General features: G+C 46.7%; 1 pseudogene; it reads left to right on the top strand.

Moving 5' to 3' along the window:
* The window catches only part of LOC147083890 (uncharacterized), a 167,435-nt pseudogene that overhangs the window by 27,262 nt on the left and 118,972 nt on the right, over nucleotides 1-21,201 (top strand).

The following is a 21,201-nucleotide window of genomic DNA, read 5'->3' as shown; positions in this document are numbered from 1 at the left end:
TCCCTCTACACTGTCCCATCAAACACCCCTGGGGCAGGTACAGCATGGGTTAGATGCAGAGTAAAGCTTCCTCTACACTGTCCCATCAAACACTCCCAGGGCAGGAACAGCACGGGTTAGATACAGATGTAACCCCTTCACGGTTCTCTAGATATATGTGAGATGTGGTCTCTGTTGTCGACAGTATGCTATAGTTCAGTAAGGAGATCACTACTACAATGGCTTAATTCTAATTATCTTACTTTATAGTTTTAACGTCAGACAGTATAAGAAGATTACGGGTCAATGACCTAAATTAGACATTTGCATACATTAGAATGAATCTAGACATAATAAACATACATTCTCCATTTATATGGATTCAAAGGAGAATCTGTCCCTGTGTCCAAATTCGAGTGCACTCTTTCGTTGGCGCACTTAAGTTGGAGCTCATGGTATGTATAATGTCTGCAAGACTTACGACTCCGAACCCCTTCGTTGAATTCTCTTCACGATCACTGAATCCCACTTTGAGTTCTGGATGCAGAGCTACTAATACGAAGGGCGGCGGCCGATTTTGGAAGCCCGGGATGGGATGCGGCAGCCATTTGCCTCCTGAGCCCTCTTTTCAGAGCTCCTGCCCTCTTTTCTTCCAGTCGCTCGCGTTTCCCGCTCGAAAAACCCGACTCCACCCCTTCCTCCTGGGGTTTCTGCCTGGAGACTGCACAGCCTCACTGTCTGCAACAGTTGATACTGGTGCAGAATTATGGAATGTCTGCTCTTAGTCACATTGTGTCCTTAAAAGTTCTTGCCGTACCTTCACATGGGCAACTTTAACCCAGGGATTTATAACAATGATAATACAGTGTCTAAGTTAAAGATTGATAACCATACTTAGCGTACATAACATTTCCAGTGGGTATTACACTCCCCCCCTATCAAATATAGGCATGTCCCCATGACTAATGAACTTTACACATAAGTGGTTGCATGCTTCCCAACCATGTATAAAGGGAGGTAACATATCGAACTGTAGGGGCTATCATTACACTTGGCACTCCTAGTGTACTGTATGTCAATCTTTCAGGAACCTTCTTAACTCGCTGTGAGCTCCTTATTTCGGATACCCGGTCTTCAGTTCTTTCAACTACGTTGGAGGCGTTGGTTCCTTTGTTATCATGCCCTTCAGTCTCTTTTATCTCCTTCTCGGAAGCATCTGGTTCTTCCCAGACCATGTCCAAGTCTGAGCTAAATGGTTCAGACAATTCATCCAGATTCTGTCTTATGCGTCTTTCTGGGAGGTCGTACCATAGATCCCATCCTTCATCTTCCGACTCATCAGGTTCCTCATGATCCACACACTGTGTCATGGGTTTTCTGTCTTCTGGAACAAAGTTTTCCTGGTTTCTCGTTTTTTTCCTTCTTCTTCTCTGCAGTGTTCTCCTACTAGGTGTCGGCTCATTATCCGCTGGCGGATCCAGACGCACTTGCTGTCCCAGTGGCAGGATATGATTCCGGTGCAGTATTTTTATGGGTCCATTCCCACCTGCAGGTTTTAGCCGAAACACAGGTAGTTGTGACATTTGACTTTCAACAATGTAAGGTGTAGAAGCCCAGCGGTCTGCTAACTTATGTTTCCCTTGAAGTCCTAGGTTCCGTATGAGAACTCGGTCACCAGGCATGAGTTGGGAAAAACGGATCTTCTGGTCATACCTCTGCTTATTTCCTTTATTCTGTTTGGCAGAAACAGACTCAGCAAGTTCATAAGCAGCTTGCAATTCCTTTCTCATGTCAGACACATACTTGAGGTAAGTTCTCTGTGATGTGCCATCACTGGATACTCCGAAACACAAATCCACCGGCATCCTCGCTTCACGTCCAAACATGAGGTAGTACGGTGAAAAACCAGTAGCGTCATTTCGGGTACAATTATAAGAATGAACAAGATGTCCAATGTGCCGACTCCACTTGTTCTTTCGCTTTGAATCCAGCGTTCCAAGCATGTCTAACAAAGTACGGTTAAACCGCTCAGGTTGAGGATCTCCCTGAGGATGGTATGGAGTTGTTCTTGACTTCTCAATCCCGAGCATGGACAACAACTCATGTATAAGTCTACTTTCAAAGTCTCTACCTTGATCACTGTGTATTCACTTTGGCAGTCCATAGTGGATGAAGTATTTCTCCCACAACACTTTGGCAACGGTGGATGCTTTCTGATCCTTTGTGGGAAAAGCTTGGGCGTAGCGAGTATAATGACCTGTAATGACCAAGACATTTGCGGTATTGCTGGAATCGGGTTCGATGGACAGAAAATCCATACAGACAAGGTCTAGAGGTCCATCACTTTGCATGTGAAACAGAGGAGCAACTCTTTTAGGTAAAGTCTTTCTCTGGACACAGCGTGCACAGGACTTGCAGAACTCCTCAACCGCAGACTTCATACGCGGCCAATAGAATCTGTCCTTGACCAACCCATAGGTCTTATCTACTCCCAGATGACCTGTGTCATCATGCAAAGACTTCATCACTATTTCCCTGTACTTTTCAGCCAGGACCAACTGTGAATGACATGGTTTAGTGGGTGGGTGAGTGATTCTACACAACACTCCCTCTTTAATTTCCAAGTGGTCCCATTCTCTTAGGAGCAGATGACAGTCAGGATGTTTTGATTTGTCGATCTGTGTAATATCACCCAGACGGAGAGCTGAAAACACCTCATGAATACAGGGATCCTCCTGTTGTGCTTTGGATATTTCAGATGAACACAACATGGGTAAGTTTTGTACATCCAAACTGGAAAGGTTGCAAAATGCCTGGGGAATAGCATGCATTGACACTCCCAAGTGGTCAATCTCTCGGGCATGAAATGAATTCTTTGGTCCAGATACCACAGACGTCTGACACATTACTTTCACATCTGCTGAAGCAACATCTTTCCACTCTGGTTTCTGGTAGTGTGGGTGACGAGACAGAGCATCTGCATCAATGTTCTGGTTCCCAGGTCTGTACCTGAGACTAAAGTCGTAAGCAGATAGTGCAGCAAGCCAGCGGTGGCCGGTGGCATCAAGTTTTGCCGAAGTCAACACATAGGTTAATGGATTATTGTCTGTCCTCACTTCAAACTTCGCTCCATACAGATAATCCTGCAGCTTATCCACCACCCCCCACTTCAATGCCAAGAATTCTAGCTTATGAGCTGGGTAGTTACGCTCTGATGGCGTAAGACTGCGACTGATGAACGCTACGGGTCTCAGCCCTGCTCCTTGGTCCTGATACAACACACCACCCAACCCTTCTTGACTGGCATCCACGTGTAGCACATATGGCAGCTGTGGGTTTGCAAAAGCCAACACGGGGGCTTGAGTAAGACTTTGCTTTAAGGTGTGAAAGGCCTCTTCGCATTTCTCATCCCATCTAACACCAAAAGGCTCAGAGGGTTTGAAGTAGTCCTTGTTCTCTTTACCTTTAGCCTTTTTCTTCCTCTCGGCTGGTGGGAGGTAACCAGCCAGCAGCTGATTCAGAGGATGGGCCACTTTGGAGTAATCCTGCACAAAGCGCCTGTAATATCCGCAGAACCCAAGAAATGACCGCAAGGCAGTCACTGTGTTTGGTTTGGGCCATGTGGTAACAGCTTCGATCTTGGATGGATCTGTGGCTACTCCATCCTGTGATACAATATGCCCCACATAGGACACGGATGTTTGGCAAAACTGACACTTGTCCAATGATAGCTTGAGACCTGCATCCTCCAGGCGACCAAGCACTTTCAGCAACCGAGCTTCGTGTTCTTCAAGGGTTGCCCCAAACACAATGATATCATCCAAGTACACCAATACTTCGAGCAAGTTCATGTCCCCAACTGTTTGTTCCATTATTCTTTGAAAAGTTGCTGGAGCGCCTGAAACTCCCTGTGGCATCCTTTCAAATTGGTAGAACCCAACTGGACATATAAAGGCTGTCTTTTCTTTGTCCGATTCACTCATCGGTATTTGGTAGTATCCACTTCTGAGATCCAACACACTGAACCACTTGCTTCCATTAAGACAAGCCAGTGCATCCTCAATTCTTGGAACGGTGTATTGGTCGGGAATAGTATGTCTGTTAAGCGTCCTAAAGTCCACACACATCCGAATCTTTCCATTCTTTTTCCTCACCACCACTATAGGAGATGCATAAGGACTCCTGGACTCGGTAATGATCTCAGCTTCTTTTAACTGCGACAGGTGCTGTCTCACTGCTTCGATGTCAGCTGGTGCCAGCCGTCGAGACCTCTCCCGAAAGGGTTTATCCTCGGTAATTCTGATAGAATGGCGAGTACTCTTACTACAACCAACATCAAACTCATGAGTAGAGAAAACTCCTCTCCGCTCCATCATCTTCCTGACTAATCGGTCCTTCCATTCTTTAGGAACGAATGAATCTCCAAAGTTGAAGGAGGAGGGTGTCAGATCTCCGGTTGAGTTAACTTTGGACTCTTCCTTCACATGTGACGACAGTACATTTACAGGAAACAGATGCGCAATCGGCATTCCTTTCCTCAATGTGATTCCTTTGCCTGACATATTCCTCACGGTCACTGTAACTCTCCTTGACATCACAGCTGTCGGGGTCTGCAACTCTGGTCTCACCAGAAGCTCATTTGGAAACCGTGACTCTTCTGCAGGATCATCAGGTGACTCTATCAGAATGGCTTCAGTACCTGGCGTTCCAGGGAATTTTGGTATCCCAGGGATTCTAGCCACTCCTCCAGGACACAGGGTGATAGGTTTGGCTCGAACGTACCACACAGTTCCTCTTTTGCTATCATCTACATCGGAAGAAAGTTCAGGCAGTTTCTCAAAAGCCTTTTTGAAAACAGGGTGAATGTTGTTAAGTCTGTGTGTTATAGTGATAATTACTACACAGACTACAAGAGTAAATTCAACAGGTCTTTACTGGTTGGAGGTAGGGACTATACTGAATACAATATTACTACACAGTGCTTATATACCGGTGTGGTCACCACCGGTATTACGTATACAGCAGCCAGAGAAAGTAGTACATCTCTTAAGGTGGAACAGGCTTAAGTTCTCTTAAGGTGGAACAGGTTACATACACCACAATCCTCCCTTTTTAGCTTAACAGTCATATCCCCATTTAACATAACATAATAACATATATACATATATAACTTCAGGTATAACAGTTCAAAGGTTCAGTCTCTCAGGAGGCTTTCTGATGCGGCTTGGATAACGCCTCTCAGTAGTCTCTGATTCTTGTTGTTGAGGTGCCTCCTCTATTTGGTTTCCAATGTATTGGGTGTCATCATCATCAAGTACATTCCCTGCCGAGGTAGATGCTTCAGGTTCATTAACGTCTTCCACAGTTGTCTCTGTCACAACCATGGGTTCGACCCTTGCTCTCGACTCTACCAGTTGATCCGCATGACGCCTTATCACATTATGACCAATATCTACTGTGTACATCAGAGGTCCTTGTCTGGCCCGAATTGTTCCGGACTGCCATTTTTCGTTTCCATAGCCCCTTGCCAACACTGGTTGTCCTATGTCGAAAGTTCGAGTGGTCTTGTTGTTAATATGCCGAAACTGTTTGTTTTCCACTTCCCTCCGCACATTTGGTTTTAACAAGTCCAACTTGGGCCACAACCTCCTGTTATAAAACATCATGGCAGGACTTTGGTTAGTCACTGCATGATCGGCGTTTCGATATGACATCAGGAACTTGTCGACCTTGTGTTGCAGCGGAATCTGATCATCGTTCATGGCCTTAATTGCCTTTTTGAATGTCTGGACAAATCTTTCAGCCAACCCGTTTGTCGCCGGATGATATGGGGCAGAGGTATAATGTTTTACTCCATTCTTCTTTAAGAATTGTCAGAATTCTTCCGATACAAACTGTGGTCCGTTGTCCGAACAGACCTGTTCTGGCAATCCGTTCCTTGCGAATATTGTTCTTAACACCGCAATTGTCTTTTCTGAAGTAGTGGTATTCATCTTGATGACTTCTGGCCATTTGGAATGTGCGTCCACCACGATTAGGAACATGGAGTCCATGAATGGACCAGCAAAGTCAATGTGTATGCGTTGCCATGGGGCTGAAGGCCATTCCCATGGGTGTAGCGGTGCTATCGGAGGTGCATTTTGCACTTTTTGGCACCCAGCGCAGCTTTTCGTTAACTCCTCAATCTGTTGGTCAATACCCGGCCACCATACATAAGCCCCAGCAAGACTTTTCATTTTAACTCCCCCCAGATGACCTTCATGCAGTTCGTTTAAAACTCTTTCCCTTAACTTGGGAGGAATAATCACTCTTGTCCCGTACATCAAAGTACCATGGCAGACGGACAGCCGGTCTCGCCTTGCCGAAAATGCCGGTAACAGAGGATCACCCCATGTTGGCCATCCTTTCACTGTCACCTCGTAGACTCTGGACAGTGTTGGGTCGTTCCTGGTTTCTCTTTCAATACTTGCATTGGTGACTGGTAAACACTTGATGATGGTCGAATGAAATAACTCAACAGGGTCAACTTTCGTCATGTCTTCTTCTTCAGGTAGTGGCAGGCGCGACAGCCCATCAGCATTGCCATGCTGTTTCGTACCTTTGAATTCTATTTGATATTGATGTGCCCCTAGGAAAAGAGACCATCTCTGGAGATGCTGCGCTGTCATCACCGAAACACCCTTCTTAGGGTTAAAAATGGATACTAACGGTTGATGGTCTGTCAGAAGTGTGAATTTTTGGCCCTGCAGGTAATGATTAAACTTCTTCACTCCCCATACAAGGCTAAGAGCCTCCCTATCGATCTGCGCATAGTTGCGCTCAGCGGAGGTCAATGATCTGGATGCAAACGCGACTGGCCTTTCCGTGCCATTTGGCAACTTGTGTGAGAGTACTGCCCCAATACCATATGGAGAAGCATCACAAGCCAACCGAATAGGCAGTGTCGGGTTGAAGTGAGCCAACACTTCCTCTGAGGTGATCAATTCTTTGCTTTTGTGAAATGCCTTCTTACAGTTTTCGCCCCATTCCCATGGTACCCCTTTCTGTAAAAGAGCGTTTAACGGGTGCAGTACCGTGGATAGATTTGGCAGAAATTTATGGTAATAGTTAATTAATCCTAGAAACGACCTCAACTGAGAGACATTCTCCGGAGCGGGAGCCTTTACAACTGCCTCAATCTTGTCAGGAGACTTATGAAGCCCCTCCCGGTCAATGACATGGCCACAGTACGAGATCCGCTTCTGGAAGAACTCACATTTCTGCTGATTTACTCTAAGTCCATACTCTTTCAGTCTGTTGAGCACCAGTTCCAAGTTTGCGAGATGTTGTTCATCACCATCACCTGTGATCAGAATATCGTCCAGGTAACATTGTGTGCCTGGAATTCCCTGTAATACCTGCTCCATGGCCCTCTGCCAAATTGCTGGAGCCGATGCCACTCCAAAAACTAGCCTATTGTACCAGTACAACCCTCGATGCGTGTTGATCGTGAGGTATTGGCATGACTCTTCCTCAACCTCCATATGCAAGTACGCCTGCGCCAGGTCTATCTTGGTGAAGTGTTTCCCGCCAGACAACGAAGCAAAAATATCCTCAATCCGTGGAAGCGGATACTGCACCGTGTGAAGCACCGGATTAATGGTGATTTTGAAATCTCCACAGATGCGAACCTTCCCTGGATCTCCTGGCTTGTTGCTCGCAGGACATTTCATAACGGGAACAATGGGCGTAGCCCACTCACTCCAATCTACCTTAGACAGTACACCTGAACGTTCTAGTGCTTCCAGTTCCGCTTCAACAGTAGGTCGTATTGCATAGGGTACCGGTCTGGCTTTAAAAAATTTTGGTTGTGCATGTTCATCAATCTTGATGTTTGCCGTAGTTCCTCTCAGTGTTCCCAGTCCCTGCTGGAACACCTCTTTAGCATCATCCAATATTCTGGACAATCGTTTAGGTTTGACATCTGTTTCCCCGGCATCTACCGTTAGTGCCTTCAAGGAGTGCCAGTCCATATTCATTTTCCTAATCCACTCCCGTCCTAGTAGTGGTGGACCTCCTTCAGGTAGCACATATAAGTCCATTACTTGGCTTTCTTCGCCCTTGTGGACCACTTCTACCTCTATTTTTCCGATGGGGTACACTCTTTGCCGCGTGTATGTTTTCAATATAATCTCCGTATCCTGTAGGGGAATATGTTGGAATAACCTTCTGTAATCTTTCTTATTCATGACCGTCAATGCCGATCCAGTGTCCAATTCCATTTTTACTTGGACTCCTGCTATCTGAAGAGTGACCCAAATTGTTTGGAGATCTGCATCCTTACCAACGTTGTGTACTCTTAAGCTATCCAGTTCATTACTGCTAGCATCTGAATCTGACTTCTGTTCGGTCAAACTGTTCTTTGTCACCTTGTGTACCTTTGCGTATTTTCCTTGCGGTGACTTTTTGTTGCTGGTCTTCTTTCCTGACCGGCATACTTTAGCTATGTGGCCAAGCCTGCCACACGTTCTGCATTCTTGGTTTTTAAACCAACACTGGTTCTGATCGTGCGTTGTCTTTCCACAACGATAACATTTGACAGAACTCAACCCCAATTTGTTTGTGCCGAGTTCCGGTGACCGTAGCTGCATTACTGCCGTGCCTCTCGCTGCAGCTTCGTGTGCTGCTGCCATAGTGACTGCCTTCTCAAGCGTCAGCTCATTCTCCTCGAGCAGTCGCTTTTGTGTATCCTGTTTAAATAAACCACACACAAATTTATCTCGTAGTGCCTCTGTCAGTCCCGTTCCAAACTGACAATATTTTACTAGCTTACGTAATTCCATCAAATATTCAGCATTGCTTTCATTCTGCAGCTGCCTTCTGTCGTAAAATTTAAATCGTTCCGCTAGCATCAGCGGCGTGGGGTTTAGATGATTTTTCAGGACAGTAACAATCTCATCGAACGTCTTATCCGCCGGTTCATCTGGTGATAACAGGTGTTTCAATTGCCCGTATGTCTTCGCACCCATTAAATTTAATAATGTTAGTGCTTTATATGTATCAGGAATTTTATTTGCCTTACAATAATTTTGTATGCATTCTACATACATGGCCCAATCTTCGATGTCACTATCAAAGGTATTAATGTTCCCATGTTTAGGCATCGTTGCAATTTATTGTATTTTTATGTTATCCAAGATGGCGGGTTCCCGCTCTTGTCGTCGTCCTCTGCCCACAAAATGGCGGTTTTCCCGCGCTTGGCGGTCTTCAACCGTCCCCCGACGCTGTCTCCGCTTCACCGTGGCTCTCGCACCTTCAGTTTCCCCAGACGCTGCGCCTTTTAGCCCGAATGCGGCCCTTATCTCCGGTCACGATCGATCTCACCGCCCTTATTCCTCCGTCTTCCCAGCCCCGTCTGTACAGCCAACGCGGCCGACTTTCTGTCGCGTCGCTGCCCGGCTTACCCACCACCGAGGTAGAAAGAAGAAAGCTGACAGTCGCTGATGGAGGCTTCGAGGTCAGGATGTCTTCTGCACTCCGGTTTCTCGATGCCTGCCGCTCGACGTGTCTTCCAGTAGGGTGATGAGGGTGGAAACCTCTCTTCGACGTCCTGTCTGTGGACGAAGCCACCGTGGAAATAACTGCCGCAGCGTAAGAATCGGACTCGTCGCCCCTGTTAAGTCTGTGTGTTATAGTGATAATTACTACACAGACTACAAGAGTAAATTCAACAGGTCTTTACTGGTTGGAGGTAGGGACTATACTGAATACAATATTACTACACAGTGCTTATATACCGGCGTGGTCACCACCGGTATTACGTATACAGCAGCCAGAGAAAGTAGTACATCTCTTAAGGTGGAACAGGCTTAAGTTCTCTTAAGGTGGAACAGGTTACATACACCACAAATGTGTCTGGTGCTCAAGAAGTTTTCACCTCCCTGCTCTTTGCAGCTTGTCAGGAGTCGTCTCACTATGGGTGTATTACTGCCAACCAGTATGGAAACCTCACCTTTCACCATGGGGTCAGGGCAAACCAACACAAGTGCATCAATGGTCTCAGTGGTCCCTACATCAGCTTCCAAGAACTCCAACCTCAGCGACAAATAGCCATCATATGGGTAATCAGCAGGACTAAGGCCCCAGATCTGCAGAAGACTGATTGGGGTTAACGGCAAATGCGTCAGGTATCGGTCATAGAAGGATCTGTACAGTATGGTAACCTGAGAACCCGTGTCGAGGATAGCTTTAGTATAAATGCCTTCAATCTGTATTGATACAGCAGAACTCGGCCCTACTAAACCTTCAGGTATGATGTCTTTCATATCCCCTCGTCTAATATTGCACTTAGCGGAACGTGTCTTAACTACAGGGACAGCAGGCCGTTCCGTTACTGTGCCCCTTTGTAGTTTCCCGACTTCTTGGTAAGTTTTATGAGACGGTCATTTACTTTTTTTAGATTTTCCTCACCTCTACATTCTCGCTTGAAATGTCCATCCTTTCCACAGTTATAACAAAAGACGAGGAATCATTCATTTTGCTGTTAGACTTCGCAGGGTGTTCAACCTTTTGCACCCGTGTGTCATCCCTTTCTGTGTTGGGCTTAGACCGAAAATATGCCATCTCGGCTCTCATGACATTTATTTCCTTCTTCAGCTGTTCCATCTCAGGGTTGACATCACCCTTAGGAGTAGGAACTGTAACAGGAGTCACAAGCTTGGACATCACAGCACTCTTTGCTACATTCCGGGCCTGAAGCATATCCTCCCCCTCTCTGACTTCCCTTAGCAGCTCAGCGAAGGTAGGTGGATCTCGCAACTTATGGGTCATGCGTATACGAAGAGCAGTCACGTCTTCGAGCAATGCACCTCGCACAACCTGCTCAATGCGGAATCGATTCATTTCAGGCAACTCAATCCCTCTTTTCCGTAACATACAATGCAGCAGTTTGTCTATTCTCAGCAGATAACTGGACAGCTTCTCTCCCTCACACTGGAATGTGCTTCTGAATCTGACCATCAAATCTGAAATGGTTTCAGTAGTTCCAAAGGCAGTTTCTAGAGCCTGCATGTAGTCAAAGGAAGTAGCAGAGGTGTTCTGCGCCTTTAAGAATCTTACAATGTCAGCAGCAGGACCCTTAAGGCTTTCTACTATTCTCTGCCTCTTCACATTGTCACTGCACTGCCATTCCTATAGCAGAGGCAGGGTCTGCTCAGCCCAGGCGTCATACTCCTCTTCCCCACTGGGAGTTGGTCCCACTCCTGAGAACATATGGAGCTTACGGTACCCCTGAGCCTCGAAGGGCAGATTGGTGCATTTATCCACCAGAGAACTAATGGCACTGACCAACTGAGTGTTCATATCCAGGGCCGAAGGACCTATCAGACCTTTGACATCAGCAACAGTCTTTCCTTCTTGTCTCAAGAATGACAACAACTTGGTCTGAAACCCTTCTTCTTCCTTAGTAGTAATAGGGACAAACTGAACTGGCCAGGGACCAGCCTCTTCAGAAAGCCCAACTGCCTCAGGTAAACCATGACCTCTCAGGTTGGTCATAGAGTTTTACAGCACAGAAAGAGGCCCTTCAGCCCATCGTGTCTGCGCCGCCCATCCCTCCCTGTCCAGTCTAATCCCATTTTCCAGCATTTGGTCCATAGCCTTGTATGCAATGGCATTTCAAGTGCTCATCCAAATGCTTCTTGAATGTTGTGAGGGTTCCTGCCTCTACCACCCTTTCAGGCAGTGAGTTCCAGCTTCCAACCACCCTCTGGGTGAAAAAGTTCCTCCTCAAATCCCCCCTAAATCTCCTGCCCCTTACCCTGAATCTGTGCCCCCTTGTTATTGACCCCCCTACTAAGGGGAAAAGTTCCTCTTTATCTACCCTATCTATGCCCCTCATCATTTTGTACACCTCAATCAGGTCCCCCCTCAGCCTTCTTTGCTCCAAGGAAAACAACCCCAGCCTGTCCAGTCTCTCTTCATAGCTGAGGCGCTCCATCCCAGGTAACATCCTGGTGAATCTTCTCTGCACCCTCTCCAAAGCAATCACATCCTTCCTATAGTGAGGCGACCAGAACTGCACACAGTACTCCAGCTGTGGCCTCACCAGCGTTTTGTACAGCTCCATCATAACCTCCCTGCTCTTATATTCTATGCCTCTGCTAATGAAGGCAAGTATCCCATAAGCCTTTTTAACCACCTTATCTACCTGTTCCGCTGCCTTCAGGGATCTATGTACATGTACACCAAGGTCCCTCTGACCCTCTGTACTTCCTAGGGTCCTACCACTCATTGTGTATTCCCTTGCCTTATTTGTCCGTCCAAAATGCATCACCTCGCACTTTTCCAGGTTAAATTCCATTTGCCACTTTTCCGCCCATCTGACCAACCCGTTAATATTGTCCTGTAGCCTGAGGCTTTCCTCCTCGCAATTTACCACCCCACCAATTTTCGTGTCATCCGCGAACTTACTGATCATACCCTTTACATTCTCATCCAAATCATTAATGTAGATCACAAAGAGCAAGGGACCCAGCACCGATCCCTGAGGTACCCCACTGGACACAGGCTTCCAGTCACAAAAGCAACCTTCGACCATCACCCTCTGCCTCCTGCCACTCAGCCAGTTTAGGATCCAACGTGCCAAGGCCCCCTGGATCCCATGGGCTCTTACCTTCTTGACCAGTCTCCTATGCGGGACCTTGTCAAAAGCTTTACTGAAGTCCATGTAAACCACATCCACAGCATTTCCCTCATCCACACACCTAGTCACCCCCTCGAAAAATTCAATCAGATTGGTCAGACATGATTTACCCTTGACAAAGCCATGCTGACTATCCCCGATTAATCCTTGCCTCTCCAAGTGGAGACTAATTTTGTCCCTCAGAATTTTTTCCAATAATTTCCCTACCACAGATGTTAGGCTCACTGGCCTGTAATTCCCTGGTTTATCCCTGCTACCCTTCTTGAATAATGGTACTACATTAGCTGTTCTCCAGTCCTCTGGTACATCCCCTGTGGCCAGAGAGGTTCTGAAAATTTGTGTCAGAGCCCCTGCAATCTCCTCCTTTGCCTCACACAACAGCGTGGGATAAATCTCGTCCGGGCCTGGGGATTTATCCACTTTTTGGCCTGCTAAAACCGCTAGTACCTCCTCCCTCTCGATGCTAATATGTTCAAGTATGTCACAGTCCCCTTGCCCGACTTCTATGTCTACATCGTCTTTCTCCATAGTGAACACTGAGGCAAAAAGTTCATTTAAAACCCCACCTACTTCATCTGGCTCTACACACAGCTTGCCACTTTGGTCCCTAATGGGCCCTACCCTTTCCCTGGTTATCCTCTTGCCCTTAATATACTTATAAAACATCTTAGGATTTTCCTTTATTTTGCTCGCCAGTGTTATTTCATGGCCCCTCCTCGCCCTCCTAATTTCCTTTTTAAGTATGCCCCTGCACCTCTTATACTCCTCTAGGGCTTCCACCGTCTTTTGTCTTTTGTAACTGCCAAAAGCCCCCCTTTTTTTCCTAATGCATTTTTGTATATCCTTTGTCATCCAAGGTTCCCTTTGCTTGTTGGTCCCACCCTTGACCTTTACAGGAACATGTTGGTGTTGTACTCTCTCTATTTCCCTTCTGAAAGCCTCCCACTGTTTTGATGTGGATTTTCCTATAAGTAGCTGCTCCCAGTCCACTTTTGCCAGATCCTGTCTTATCTTATTAAAATCGGCCTTCCCCCAATTTAGAACCCTGATTTCCGGGCCGTCTTTGTCTTTTTCCATGACCACCTTAAATCTCACCGAATTGTGGTCACTATCGCCAAAATGCTCTCCTACAGACACTTCCACCACCTGCCCGGCTACATTCCCTAGAATTAGGTCCAGTACCGCCCCCTCTCTTGTAGGACTTTCTACATGTTGGCTCAAAAAGCTTTCCTGGATGCACTTTAAGAATTCTGCTCCCTCCAAGCCTTTCACACTCTGACTATCCCAATTTATATTGGGGAAGTTGAAATCCCCCACTATTACTACCCTATTATTTTCACACTTTTCTGATATCTGCCTGCATATCTGTTCCTCTATCTCCCCCTGACTGTTTGGGGGCCTATAGTACACTCCCAGCAAGGTGCTTGACCCCTTTTTGTTTTTAAGTTCTACCCATATGGCCTCATTAGAGGAACCCGCTAATATATCATCCCTCCTTACAGCAGTAATAGACTCCTTAATTAATATTGCAACACCCCCTCCCCTTTTACACCCCCCTCTGTCTCGCCTGAAGATTCTATACCCCGGAATATTTAGCTGCCAGTCCTGACCCTCCCTCAACCATGTCTCCGTGATAGCAACAATATCGTACTCCCATGTGTTCAACAACAACTTCAGTTCATCCACCTTATTTGCAAGACTCCTTGCATTAAAATAAATGCCTTCCAGCCCAGCCATATTCCCTTTTGCCTTCACATCTTTGCTCTGCCTTCCCTGCTGACTTGTTTTTTCCTCCTTATTTGGCTGTACATCACCCCCTACTATAGCTCCACTCTGTATCCCATCCCCCTGCCGAATTAGTTTAAACCCCCCCCAGCAGTGCCAGCAAACCTCCCCGCAAGGATATTGGTTCCCCTCTGGTTCAGGTGTAAGCCGTCCGACTTGTACAAGTCCCACCTGTCCCAGAAGCAGACCCAGTGATCCAGGAAACTAAAGCCCTCCCTCCTGCACCATCCCTTTAGCCACGCATTCATCTGTTCTATCCTCCTATTCCTATACTCACAAGCACGTGGCACCGGGAGTAATCCAGAGATTACAACCTTTGAGGTCCTGCTCCTTAATCTTGCCCCTAGCTCCCTAAATTCTTGCTGCAGGACCTCATCCCTCTTTTTACCTATGTCGTTGGTACCAATGTGGACCACGACCTCTGGCTGTTCACCCTCCCCCTCCAGAATGCCCTGCAGCCGCTCAGTGACATCCTTGACCCTGGCACCAGGGAGGCAACAAACCATCCTGGATTCACGTCTACGGCCACAGAAACGCCTATCTGTTCCCCTTACTATAGAATCCCCTATGGCTATTGCTCTCCCACTCTTTTTCCTCCCCTCCTGGGCAGCAGGAGCGCCCCCAGTGCCAGGAAGCTAGCTGCTGCTGCCTTCCCCTGGTGAGTCATTCCCCCCAACAGTATCCAAAACGGTATACTTGTTTGGGAGGGGAATGGTCACAGGGGTTTTCTGCACTACCTGCCTACTTCTATTGCTCCGCCTGGTGGTCACCCATTTCCTTTCTTCCTGTGCGGCCCTTCCCTGCGGTGTGACCAACTCACTAAACGTGCTATCCACGAACTTCTCAGCCTCGTGAATGCTCCACAACCCATCCACCCGCAGCTCCAGCTCCTCAATGCGGTCTGCTAATAGCTGCAGATGGATGCATTTCCTGCACACGTAGTCACCAGGGGCAGTGTCCCTGAATTCCCACATGGAGCAGGAGGAGCACATCACGGGGCTGGGCTCTCCTGGCATGACTTTCCCCTTAATTAATTTAAATTAATTTACTATCACCAATTAAAGATATCTCTAAGGCTCTTGTATAGTCTACCAACAGTACCTGCTACACCAGAAAAGACCCTAGTAACGATAAACTACAGAGTTAAAGTTTAAAAAAGAGAAGGTTCTCTGATGTCTGGATCAACACAAACTGCATCTTGGTAGCTGTATCCAAGCAGCGCTCAACTATCCTAACCTTTCCAAAGGCTTTGACACAATTCAGAACCCTTAGCAAGACATCATCAGGGTCATCGTTAGCAAAACCATTCAGCACAATGGCATGGGTAGTAGCTATCTGCTTCCAGTTGCACCAAACTTCAACCTCAATAACATCCATCTTTTATGCTCAAACAGCCCAGTAGAAACCACAAACCACTCTCTTAGCAATGAGCATTCAATACTGTTAGTTTACTGACATAAATAGACCACAATCCCGGATGAGCCCCCAAAATGTAACCCCTTCACGGTTCTCTAGATATATGTGAGATGTGGTCTCTGTTGTAGACAGTATTCTATAGTCCAGTAAGGAGATCACTACTACAATGGCTTAATTCTAATTATCTTACTTTATAGTTTTAACATCAGACAGTATAAGAAGATTACAGGTCAATGAACTAAATTAGACATTTGCATGCATTAGAATGAATCTAGACATAATAAACATACATTCTCCATTTACATGGATTCAAAGGAGAATCTGTCCCTGTGTCCAAATTCGAGTGCACTCTTTCGTTGGCACGCTTAAGTTGGAGCTCATGGTATGTATAATGTCTGCAAGACTTACGACTCCGAACCCCTTCATTGAATTCTCTTCACGATCACTGAATCCCACTTTGAGTTCTGGATGCAGAGCTCACAGCAGCAGCTGGAGTTGGTGACTCTCTCTCTCTCTCTCTCTCTCTCTGCAGCTTTTCCAAGTAGATCCCCATCAGCACGAGGCAAGCAGCTCTCCCCAGACCTCTGCCTTGCAGATCTGGGTTCAGACGATGATCCCCCGGTACTGGTGACTTGCAGTCAGCCAGTTCAGGATGCAGTGCTACTAATACGAAGGGCGGCGGCCGATTTTGGAAGCCCGGGACGGGATGCGGCAGCCATTTGCCTCCTGAGCCCTCTTATCAGAGCTCCTGCCCTCTTCTCTTCCAGTCGCTCTCTTTTTTCCCGCTTAAAAAACCCGACTCCACCCCTTCCTCCTGGGGTTTCTGCCTGGAGACTGCCCAGCCTCACTGTCTGCAACAATTGATACTGGTGCAGAATTATGGAAAGTATGCTGTTAGTCACATTGTGTCCTTAAAAGTTCTTGCCGTACCTTCACATGGGCAACTTTAACCCAGGGATTTATAACAATGATAATACAGTGTCTAAGTTAAAGATTGATAACCATACTTAGCGTACATAACATTTCCAGTGGGTATTACACTTATCAAAGTTTGCAGATGATACAAAGATGGGACGGAAAGTAGTGAGTGAGGAGGACATAAAAAAACCTGCAAAGTGACATAGACAGGCTAAGTAAGTGGGCAGAGATTTGGCAGATGGAATACAATACTGGAAAGTGTGAGGTTATGCACTTTGGCAGGAAAAATCATAGAGCAAGTTATTATCTTAATGGCAAGAAACTGGAAAGTACTGTAGTACAAAGGGATCTGGGGGTCCTGGTGCATGAAACTCAAAAAGTTAGTATGCAGGTGCAGCAAGTGATCAAGAAGGCCAATGGAATGTTGGCTTTTATTGCTAGGGGGATGGAATATAAAAACAGGGAGGTATTGCTGCAGTTGTACAAGGTATTGGTGAGACCGCACCTGGAATACTGCATACAGTTTTGGTGTCCATACTTAAGAAAAGACATACTTGCTCTCGAGTCAGTACAAAGAAGGTTCACTCGGTTAATCCCGGGGATGAGGGGGTGGTCATATGAGGAGAGGTTGAGTAGATTGGGACTCTACTCATTGGAGTTCAGAAGAATGAGAGGCGATCTTATTGAAACATATAAGATTGTGAAGGGGCTTGATCGGGTGGATGCGGTGAGGATGTTCCCAATGAAGGGTGAAACTAGAACTAGGGGGCATAATCTTAGAATAACTGGCTGCTCTTTCAAAACTAAGATGAGGAGAAACTTCTTCACTCAGAGGGTGGTAGGTTTGTGGAATTTGCTGCCCCAGAAAGCTGTGGAAGCTACATCATTACATAAATTTAAAACAAAAATAGATAGTTTCCTAGAAGTAAAGGGAATTAAGGGTTACGGGGAGCAGGCAGGGGTGGAGATTGCCTTTACAGAAGGTAAGTACTGTAGAAAATGTAGGGACAGAGTGATCTCCTGGAAGAATTTCGATCACCTAGATGGGTCGGAGAGGAATTTCCCAGATTTTTTTCTCCCAAATTGGCCATTGGGTCTTTATCTGGTTTTTCGCCTCTCCCGGGAGATCACATGGGTTCGGGTGGGTGCAGAGTGATAGAAGATTTGAGGTTAGGATCAGATCAGCCATGATCTTATTGAATAGTGGAGCAGGCTCGAGGGGCCGATTGGCCTATTCCTGCTCCTATTTCTTATGTTCTTATGTACACTGTCCCATTAATCTCTCCCAGGGCAGGTACAGCATGGGTTAGATACAGAGTAAAGCTCCCTCTACACTGTCCCATCAAACACTCCCAGGGCAGGTGCAGAACTGATGTTAAGATCTGACAGAGTCGCTCGATTCATCGGGGCCTGAATATCATCGGCCATTGCACATGGAAGGAGAGAGCAGTGATCGCAGCGCAGACAAACTGCACACGTGTTCCGTGTGTTGACTTGGATTCAGCCGATCACCTGCCCTGGCGAGACACGTGCACCGTCACACCGGGGAGAAACCGGGTAAAGGCGGGGATGGTGGGAAGGGATTCAGTTCCCTGTCCATCGGAAGTTCATCGTCGCAGTCACACCGTGGACAGTCCGTTCACCTGCTCCGTGTGAGGGAAGGGATTTGTTAATCCATCCCACCTGCTGAGACACCAGCGTGCTCACTCTGATGAGAAACCCTTTAAATGTTCTGACTGTGGGAAGAGCTTTGAAAGCACCGGGGAGATGAAGCGACACCAGCGAGTTCTCACTGGAGAGAAACCATTTAAATGTTCTGACTGTGGGAAGAGCTTTGAAAGCTCTAAGAGCCTGAAGAGACACCAGCGAGTTCACACTGTTCATAGAATCTTACAGCACAGAAGATTCTTGGGCCCATTGTGATGTGCCGGCTCTTTGAAAGAGCTGTTGAATTTAGTCCCACTCCCCTGCTTTATCCCCATAACCTCCAAACTAGTCCTCTTCAAGTACATGTCCAATTGCCTTTGAAAGTTCCTATTGTACCACATAGAAGGCTGGTTGAGGCAGCTCATGGAATAAGTGGGTCAGCGGCAGCTTGGATAAGGAATTGGTTTAAGGGCAGAAAACAGCGAGTTGTGGTAAATGGCTGTTTTTCAAACTGGAGGATTGTAGACAGTGGTGTTCCCCAAGGGTCAGTGCTGGGGCCACTGCTTTTTTTGATAAATATAAATGACCTGGATATTGGAATACCGAGTAGAATTTCTAAATTTGCCGATGACACCAAACTTGGGGGTGTGGTAAACAGTGAGGATGATACCAATCGACTGCAACAGGACATAGAAAGGCTAGTAGAATGGGCAGACAAGTGGCAGATGGAATTTAATACAGAGAAGTGTGAGGTGATGCATTTTGGCAGAAGGAACAGGGAGAGGCAATATACACTTAATGGCACAGTTTTAAAGAGTGTGCAGGGACAGAGGGACCTGGGAGTTAATGTGCATAGGTCCCTGAAGGTAGCAGGACATATTGAGAGAATGGTTAACAAAGCATTTGGGATCTTGGGCTTCATAAATAGAGGTATTGAGTACAAAAGTAGAGAAGTTATGCTGAACCTTTATAAAGCGCTGGTTAGGCCACAACTGGAGTATTGCATCCAGTTCTGGTCACCACACTTTAGGAAGGATGTGATGGCCCTCGAGAGGGTGCAGAGGAGATTTACCAGAATGGTTCCGGGGATGGGGGATCTTAGCTACAAGGACAGGTTGGAGAAGCTGGATTTGTTTTCATTAGAGCAAAGGAGGTTGAGAGGTGATTTGATAGAGGTGTACAAGATTATGATGGGTTTGGATAGGCTAGACGGGGAAAGGCTGTTCCCACTAGTTGATGGTACAAGGACTAGGGGACACAGATTTAAGGTTTTGGGCAAGAGATACAGGGGGGACGTGAGGAAAAAATTTTTTACGCAGCGAGTGGTGAGGACCTGGAACTCGCTGCCGATGGAAGTGGTGGAAGCGGAGACACTCAATGTTTTCAAGGGGAGACTGGATAGGCACTTGAGGGAAATAAACTTTCAGGGCTACGGGGATAGAGTGGGGGAATGGGACTGACTGGATTGCTCTACAGAGAGCCGGCATGGACTCGGTGGGCTGAATGGCCTCCTTTTTGTGCCGTTATGGCTCTCTACCAACCTAGAAGGACAAGGGCAGCAGGCGCATGGGAACACCACCACCTCCACGTTCCCCTCCAAGTCACACACCATCCTGACTTGGAAGTATATCGCCGATCCTTCATCGTCGCTGGGTCCAAATCCTGGAACTCCCTCCCTAACAGCACTGCGGGAGTACCTTCACCACAAGGACTGCAGCGGTTCAAGAAGGCAGCTCACCACCACTTTCTCCAGGGCAATTAGGGATGGGCAATAAATGCTGGCATTACCAGCGACACCCAGATCCCATGAACAAATAAAAAAAATACAAACTCCCTGATTTTGTCCATTTATTTTCCCTTCCTGCTCTTTCTCTTCTTGCCTTTCCTCTCCACATCTCTCTCTAATTGGCTGCTACATTACATTCCTACATGACCACACTTCAGAAGTCCTGCAATTGCTGCACAGCGCTTGGAGATGTCCTGAAATTGTGAAAGGTGCGATACATATTCAAGATCTTTCTTTCTTCGTACTTATCTTCTCCTCTCCTGTCTCATTTTTGAAATGTCAATGTTTCTTATCATCACTCACTTTCTCCTCAAATTCTTTTCTTCTCATCTCCTTCGTTTGTCTCTTTCTTACTTTGATCTTTAGTTTTTCTTTCCTTGTCTCTCATTTATTTCGAATGTCCTGTTTCGCTTCCCTTATTACTCTCACTATTACCTCAATGCTAATCAATCGGGGGTAACTCTCCACTGGCTGGAGTCAGACTGAGCACAAAGGAAGATGGTTATGGTGGTTGGAGGTCAATCATCACAGCCCCAGGATATCGCTGCAGGTGTTCCTCAGGGCAGTGTCCTCGGCCCAACCATCTTCAACTGCTTCATCAATGACCTTCCCTCCATCATAAGGTCAGAAGTAGGGATGTTTGTTGATGACTGCACAGTATTCAGTTCCATTTGCAACTCCTCAGATAATGAAGCAGTCCATGCCCGCATGCAACAAGACCTGGACAACATTCAGGCTTGGGCTGATAAGTGGCAGGTAACATTCAAACCACACAAGTGCCAGGCAATGACTATCTTCAGCAAGCAAGCGTCTAACCACCGCCGCTTGACATTCAACAGCATCACCTTTACTGAATCCCCCACCGTCAACATCCTGGGGGGTCACCATTGACCAGAAACTTAACTGGATCAGACACATAAATACTGTGGCAACAAGAGCAGGTCAGAGGCTGGGAATTCTGTGGCGAGTGTCTCACCTCCTGACTCCC

This window comes from Somniosus microcephalus, unplaced genomic scaffold (genome assembly GCF_052327205.1).
Source record: "Somniosus microcephalus isolate GS21.2 unplaced genomic scaffold, FLI_Smic_1.0 scaffold26, whole genome shotgun sequence".
NCBI classification, from domain to species: domain Eukaryota; kingdom Metazoa; phylum Chordata; class Chondrichthyes; order Squaliformes; family Somniosidae; genus Somniosus; species Somniosus microcephalus.
Note: the sequence above shows the minus strand (reverse complement) of the source record. Positions and strands in the feature narration are given on the sequence as shown.